General features: G+C 49.0%; 1 non-coding gene across 1 annotated transcript; it reads left to right on the top strand.

Moving 5' to 3' along the window:
• The first annotated feature begins 402 nt into the window (after positions 1 to 402).
• Positions 403 to 512, top strand: LOC113458139. The gene has a single exon (XR_003378570.1). It is a non-coding gene; the product is annotated as a U6 spliceosomal RNA (small nuclear RNA).
• Positions 513 to 6,970: the final 6,458 nt, after the last annotated feature.

The raw sequence follows: 6,970 nt of genomic DNA, 5'->3' as shown, positions 1-6,970 counted from the left end.
GAGAGAAGGGAGAGATGGAAGCTGCCTCTTTGAGAGGGAGACAGAAAAGAAGAGACTCAGGCTGCAAGCAGGATCATTATAGTGTCTTCAGCAGGGACTGCTGTACCTCCTTGTTTTTCTCTCCCAGGCTGGCTGGGCCCCACTAGGGATGGCAGCACTGCTGGTTGATAACAGTCCTACAGGTCTTCTTGTCTCCCTGTGGAGTCTTGACTATTCTGTCCTAGTTAAATACAGGCAGGAGTATGCAGCGGTGGGGCTAGTGGAAACTTCTAGGAAAGAGGCCCAAAAAGTCAAGCAGAGGGCTGAGATTTGGGTGCATAAAGCTGACTGTGGAAATGGACTGACCGGCACAAGCTGAGAAAGGGGAGGATGGGCTGAAGCTGAGGGAGGAGCCGAAATGAAATGATTCTCGACTTGGCAACACATATACTAAAATTAGAATAATACATAGAAGATTATCATGGCCTCTGTGCAAGGATGACACACACATTTTTGACGTGTTTTATATATACATACACATATACTTTTAAAATTAATTTAGTTTTGTAATGGTCTGTCCTGTCCCTTTAAGAGACAAGCACCACCCACTCCCTCCCTGTCTGCTGAGGCAAGCAGATCTTCCTTCTGCTTCCAGCCTGAACTCCTTCCTTTCAGTCTCTCTCCCAAAGAGGCAGCTTCTTCCTCTCTCCCTTCTCCCCACTTCTCTCCTTCCCCCCTCTCTCTGTTTCTCTTTCTCTCCCTGTCTCTCTCTGCCTCTCTGCTCTTCTCCCTTCTCCCCTTCCCCTTTTCCCTTTCCCTTCCATAACCCACTAAATAAATACCTACTTTCTCTGCATGGCGTGCCTAATAGGTCTGTCTCTCACCCACCACGTGGCTCCCTGCCTGGGACCCGCTGCCCCTCGTGGCCCACTGTCCCCTGCAGTCACTCTGGAATGGTGCTGTTTTATTTTTACCATAACAACTTTCACTATGGAGTCTTGGCTGGCCTAGAACTCACAGAGATGCATCTGCCTCTGCTGGGATTAAAGACCTATCTCATTACCAACCCATATTTCACATTAAAGAAAGAAAGAACTGAAATGCAATTGTGGCAAAAGTTTTGGCTTTAGCAGTGTGGTAGCTCAATCCTAGTTCTCTGGAGGCTGATACAGGAGGACTGGTGTGAATTTGATCCTAGCCTGGTTACAGTATGGGACTGTATAAAGAAACAAACAAACAAGAAAAAAAAACACAAATAAAAACCACAACCAACAGTATCAGCAAAGCCATTCTCCGTGCCACAGGAGTGCTGAAGTAAGTCTGCAAGGGGGCAAAAGCTGGGTTTTTCACCCTGCACCTCATTCTCATGGCAACACAGCTGATCTGGATTTGGCCCCAAGAAGGGACCAGCTTTGCCTTGGCATCTCTGTTCAGGCAGGGCAGTTCCTGGAGAGGGACTGGCTGTGCCCTGCCGTCAGTCCCCAAGGGAACCCCTGCAGAGGTCACAGTGTCTACTAAGATTGAGCCAGCATTTCTCTACACCAGCTGGGTGACCTTGACCTGGTTCTGGTCCGTTTTTAGCGCGGGCAGTTCTGCAGTTCCGTTTCCTTCTCTGTAAACAAGGCACGAAGGAGGATTAAATAAAACTGTCCCTGGAGGGGCAGGAGGCTCACCACACCCCGACCTGGCTTGGCTTGCCTCCCGGGAACAGCTGTTAAGGGCTTGGTTGGAGCCCTGATGTGGCCTGGTCTCCCACTTCCTGCTCTTGGGGTGGGTTTACTTGGCTCTCCTGGCTAGTCTCCAGATCTGGGTGCAGGAAGCTGAACCCAGCCCTGGCCTACTTGACCTCCGTTCTCTTCCTTGCTGGAGCCCTATCAGCTTGTGGGTGTGTGTGAGGGGGTGAACCTCTGGTTCCTGCATTCCCCAGCCTTGATTGTTTGTCCAGCGTAGAATTCAGCGTGAGCCAGGATATGGTGGTCATGGACCCATTTAGTTCCAGCATTGGGGGGGCCGAGGCAGGGGCATCTCTGTGAGTTTGAGGCCAGCCTGATCTACAGAGCGAGTTCCGGGACATCCAGGACTGCACAAAGAAACCCTGGCTCAAAGAACACACAAAAAAACAAGAATTCAGCCTGAAATGCCACCTTAGGAGCTGGCCGTTTGCTTTTGTCCTCTATGTGGGGATGGGGTGGAAGAGCCACAGCTGAATCCAAGCACCTCTGGGCCCCCTAGATCTCACCCGCGCTCTTACGGTGGAAAAAGATGAAAAGATATCAAAATAGGATGGGGGGCGGAGAAGTTTTCTCAGGACCCCCTGTGCACACGGGACCCGGTGTGAGTTGGGGTCCTTTCTCTGAGCAGATGCAACTTAGCAAGCCGTGCCTTTGTACAAGCCAGCAAAGCGTATAGTCTTTTCTGGGAGTTTGAGGTTCAGGGTCCTGCCTGTCAGACTCCATCAGTGATCTTAGATGAAGGTTAAACTTGGTGCCCCAGGTTCGACATGCTCCTTGACCCACCAGGTCCTCAGTTCTCTTTGGATTCTGGTTTGTGTGCCAGCTCATTGTCTACTTAGAACTCATCTGGTCCCCAAATCCCACATCTCTTTTCTTTGGCCTTTGAACCTTAAATGTAGCTTTCTTCAATAGCATTCATAAGATCTTAGAGAGGTCTAGAGAAAACCGATTGTTGAGTCAGTGAAATCTGTTTCTTTGGGGACAGACCCCCAGTTGCAGAGGCACCCCAGCCTTCACAACCACACGTCTGTCCAACTAGTCTCCTTTTCTTTGCTAGAGTCCATGCCTGGCAGTTCATCTCCCACGGACATGGAAACAGATGGTAACAGCAGCCTACCCGTAGGATGGCACTGGGCGTTGGGTAGGGCAGAGGTCAGAAGTAGGACCTCTGGGTTTGGGCAGACTTGTTCTACCCACACAGTGGCCAGCCTCGGGGCTCTTCCTGAGTGACTGTCTATCACCACAGCAGATCTGTGTCCACCACAGTCATACACGGCCCAGAGGGTGTGTGTGGGGGGGGGGAGATGAAGTGTTCCCTGGCAGTGTTGCTGCAACTTCAACCCTAGCTCAAGGGAGAAGTGCCAAAGTATGTCCTAGCTAGAGTCAGTGGATGTGTGTTTGAATCTTGGATCCCTTGTGGGACCTAAAAGACTTATTCTCTGTGCCCTGCCCTGGTTTTGTCGTGTATTAAACAGATGGTGTCAAACTTCCAGGGTTGGGTTTTTTGTTTTTTTGTTTTTGTTTTTTTTTTTTTTTTGATTTTCGAGACAGGGTTTCGTTTCTCTGTAGTTTTTGGTGCCTGTCCTGGAACTAGCTCTTGTAGACCAGGCTGGCCTTGAACTCACAGAGATCCGCCTGCCTCTGCCTTCCGAGTGCTGGGATTAAAGGCGTGCACCACCACCGCCCGGCCAGGGTTGTTTTAAGAATGAAATGAGTAAACACATAATACATAATCAAAATCAATACTGCCAGCTATTATGGGGCAACCTTTGCGGTCCCAGTGGGAACCCACATTGTCAGATTCCCACAAGACCGATGTTTGAAATTTCTAGCAATTCATTGCCGCCGGTCTAAGGAGAACCACACTGGGAGAGCCCAGCTTTCGTCTATGAGGATGATCTAAGACAACCTTCCAGACTGCTCAGACCTTAGAGGCAGCCTGGTCGCCTGTCCTGCCCTGCTCAGAACTCTCCTGAGGACCAACAGAAAGCGCTGTGAACAGAAGCCCTGTCCCTGTCAGCGGCCTCAAAGAACACATCCCATAGCCCCAGCATCCTCATCCCTCGCTGAGTCATTAGGGTTCTGGCGACAGCTGAAGCCTCCAGCCTGACCTCGGTTTAGGGTGATGAGGTCTATGAGCAGGCCACCCACGGAGACACATGTCTGTATTACTCCCCTGACCTAACTCCCTGGAATTGTAAGCAGAGTGTGTAAGGGTTCTAGCTCAGGACAGTAAGTGAGCTCATGAAGCCTGAACTGAGATGCTGACTCCTTACCAATAGATGTTTCTCTGTGTTGGCCTGTATCTGTCCAGACAGAATAAGTCTTGACACGTGCCTGCCTGCGTTCACAATCCTTCTCTCTCTCCCTCTTTCCCCCTTCTTCCTATCGCTCCCTCTCCTATTCTAGGTTTTATGGAGCCCAGCCTGGCCTTGAACTACTATGTAGCCAAGGATGACATTGTATTGATTCTCCCAACTCCACTTCCTGAGTGCTGGTGTTAGAAGTTACATTCCTACTGGAGGACTGAACCCACAGCTTTGAACATGCTGGACCAGCACTCTACCAACTAAGCTACATCCCCAGCCCCCCATCGTGCTTACCTCCTAGTCTTCTCATGCCACCCCTCCCCTGTGACCTCCCTCCTCAAGGGAAAAAGAAAAATGAAAAGAAAGAAAAAAATAGCCGGGCAGTGGTGGTGCACACCTTTAATCCCAGCACTCGGGAGGCAGAGGCAGGCGGATCTCTGTGAGTTCGAGTCCAGCCTGGTCTACAAAGGGTACAGGCTCCAAAACCACAGAGAAACCCTGTCTCGAAAAACCAAAAGAAAAAAAGAAAGAAAGAAAGAAAGAAATATACTTACTGGAGCATGGTCAAATTCCTGGTGGCCACTTGGGGTAGGGTAGGCCCCCTACCTCAAGGAAGGATGAGTGTTTCTCTGCCTATATCCATGCCAGAAGCCATCACGTGGGGAAGAGTCCGAGAGGGTCCAGGTGAGCTCTTGCATGACTGTTATCTCCTGCCTCAATGTGCTGTGGGCTAGTGAGGGGAGGGACCAGCTCTCCAGCACCCACTCTTGGGGCGGGCTCTCCCTTGCCTATGGCATCCTTCCCATGCATGGACTGGGACTGCACTCAAGTCACCATCAGGGCCACCCTGTAGCTGCCAGAAAGGGACAGGACCTGCTCTCCCATGTGCATGCCACTGCCAATGCTGATGAGAGGCAGGGCAGCTCTCCCGAGCCCTAAGGCATTAACACGACTTCAGGCAGCAGCCCAGAACCACAGGCATTCTCATTGCCTTGCTGGTAGCACAGGCTGCAGACATCAACATGACTTTGACCATATCAGGACCCCTGACCCACTCATGGCCCTCATGGCCGCATGGCCATGGGTTTCAACATGGCCTCAGGTGGCTACACAGGCTGCTCACAGTAGTATGGCCCCACAAAGTAGCAAAACTGGAAGACATCACTAAAGCATCATCAGGCAGCCTCCAGCTATTGTAGGAGCTGAGGGCTGTGTTCCTGCCATCCAGCTCCCAGCCGCCTGGTTAGCTTATACCCGAAATAACAACACACAAACTGTATGCATACAAACACTGCTTGGCCCATTTCTATTAATGTGTGTAGCACCACAAGGTGGTGACTTACAAGGGAGATTCTAGCCTACATCCATCTTGGGTTGGAGCTTCATCACGTCTGCCCTGGAGAGGAGAGGCATGGTGACTGCCTCACTTCCTCTTCCTCCCAGCATTCTGTTCTGTTTACTCCACCCACCTATGTTCTAACCTATCAGGCCAAGCAGTTTCTTTATTAATTAACCAATGAAATTGACAGATTGATATATGACACTCCCACATAATCCAGCAGCACAGGGCTCAAAGGGAATCCACAGAGTTATGTATATGACTTTTTCATCTGAGGGGAGGGGTTAAGGGAAAAGACACTCACATACTCTCTTGATGGTTTCCTTCAGACCTTTTCTGTATTCTTCCTTTGTATTTCCATTCTTTCTTATTAATATTTATTTGTTTGTTTGTTTGTTTATTTATTTATTTATTTTTTGAAACAGGATTTCTCTGTAGCTTTGGAGCCTATCCTGGAACTAGCTCCTGTAGACCAGTCTGTCCTCAAACTCACAGAGATCCACCTGCTTCTGCCTCCAGAGTGCTGGGATTAAAAACGTGCACCACCATTGCCTGGCCCATTCTCTATTCTTATCTCTGTTCAGAAATCTCCCTTCTGTCTCTTTTGATATTTTCCATCTAACTCTCTTAATGATTTCCTTCTAATTTTCTCATTCTTGATGTTTTCCTTCTCCTTCTTTCTCTTTTTCCCCCTTATAGCTTATATACCCCAGCAAAATCTTTCAGGCAATATAAAAATTACAATGCAGTTACGTTCCATTTTTTCAAGCAAATGATTACAATGAATACTAGTAAAAAAAAAAGCATGTTTTCCATATCCCTTAACATGATTACACATTTTACGTATTACAGGCAAAGAACAAATTATCCCAAGAACCCACGTACATTAATACCCAGGCTCCCCAATAGAAACTTATGTGTTCAAGCTGTGCTAAACTTCTCGTTTTATTTCATCATCAAAACTCTATTTAAACTAACATTATTATTATCAACTAGACAGTACAACTTAGGAAGAAATCATCTCCATAATAGTCCACGGGTAAAAATGCCCAATAGAAGGGGATGTTTCCATGAGATAAACATGCTACATTACAGGTAGTAGGGATCCTTCCACGCTCCTTCACACCATGCCAGATACCAGAGAAAGACAGGACCAGTACACACATGAGGGCCCGGCAGAAGCAAAAGACCTTCTGGGGTCTGTGGTCTCGGAGACTTGCCTATTTGAGATTGACCCATCAAGGATTCACCTCCTGGTGGGCTGACATCTCAAACTTCAATTGCCCCCTGCTGCTCCTCTGATATGGCCACCAGCATTGGGGCAGCAGCATGGACCACAGACATAAATAAGTAAGGCCACTGGTGGCATCTCAGACAATGGTGGTCCTTCAAGGAGGTCCAATCCAGAAAGGAAAACTTTCCTTACCTTGGGCCTACATCGTTGCCCAGAGCTGGGGGTGCCGCAGCCAGGCAGCATCTGCACAAGCTCCAGGCTACCATACATGCCACCATCCCTGCTGGGCAATGGTAGCATGCCAGCCTCAGCCTTCTCTCTCACCTGGCATCTCCATTGTGTCTCCCGTGTCTCCAGTTCTTCCTCTCTCTTCTGT

Source organism: Microtus ochrogaster, unplaced genomic scaffold (genome assembly GCF_000317375.1).
Source record: "Microtus ochrogaster isolate Prairie Vole_2 unplaced genomic scaffold, MicOch1.0 UNK4, whole genome shotgun sequence".
Taxonomy (NCBI): Eukaryota; Metazoa; Chordata; class Mammalia; order Rodentia; family Cricetidae; genus Microtus; species Microtus ochrogaster.
Note: the sequence above shows the minus strand (reverse complement) of the source record. Positions and strands in the feature narration are given on the sequence as shown.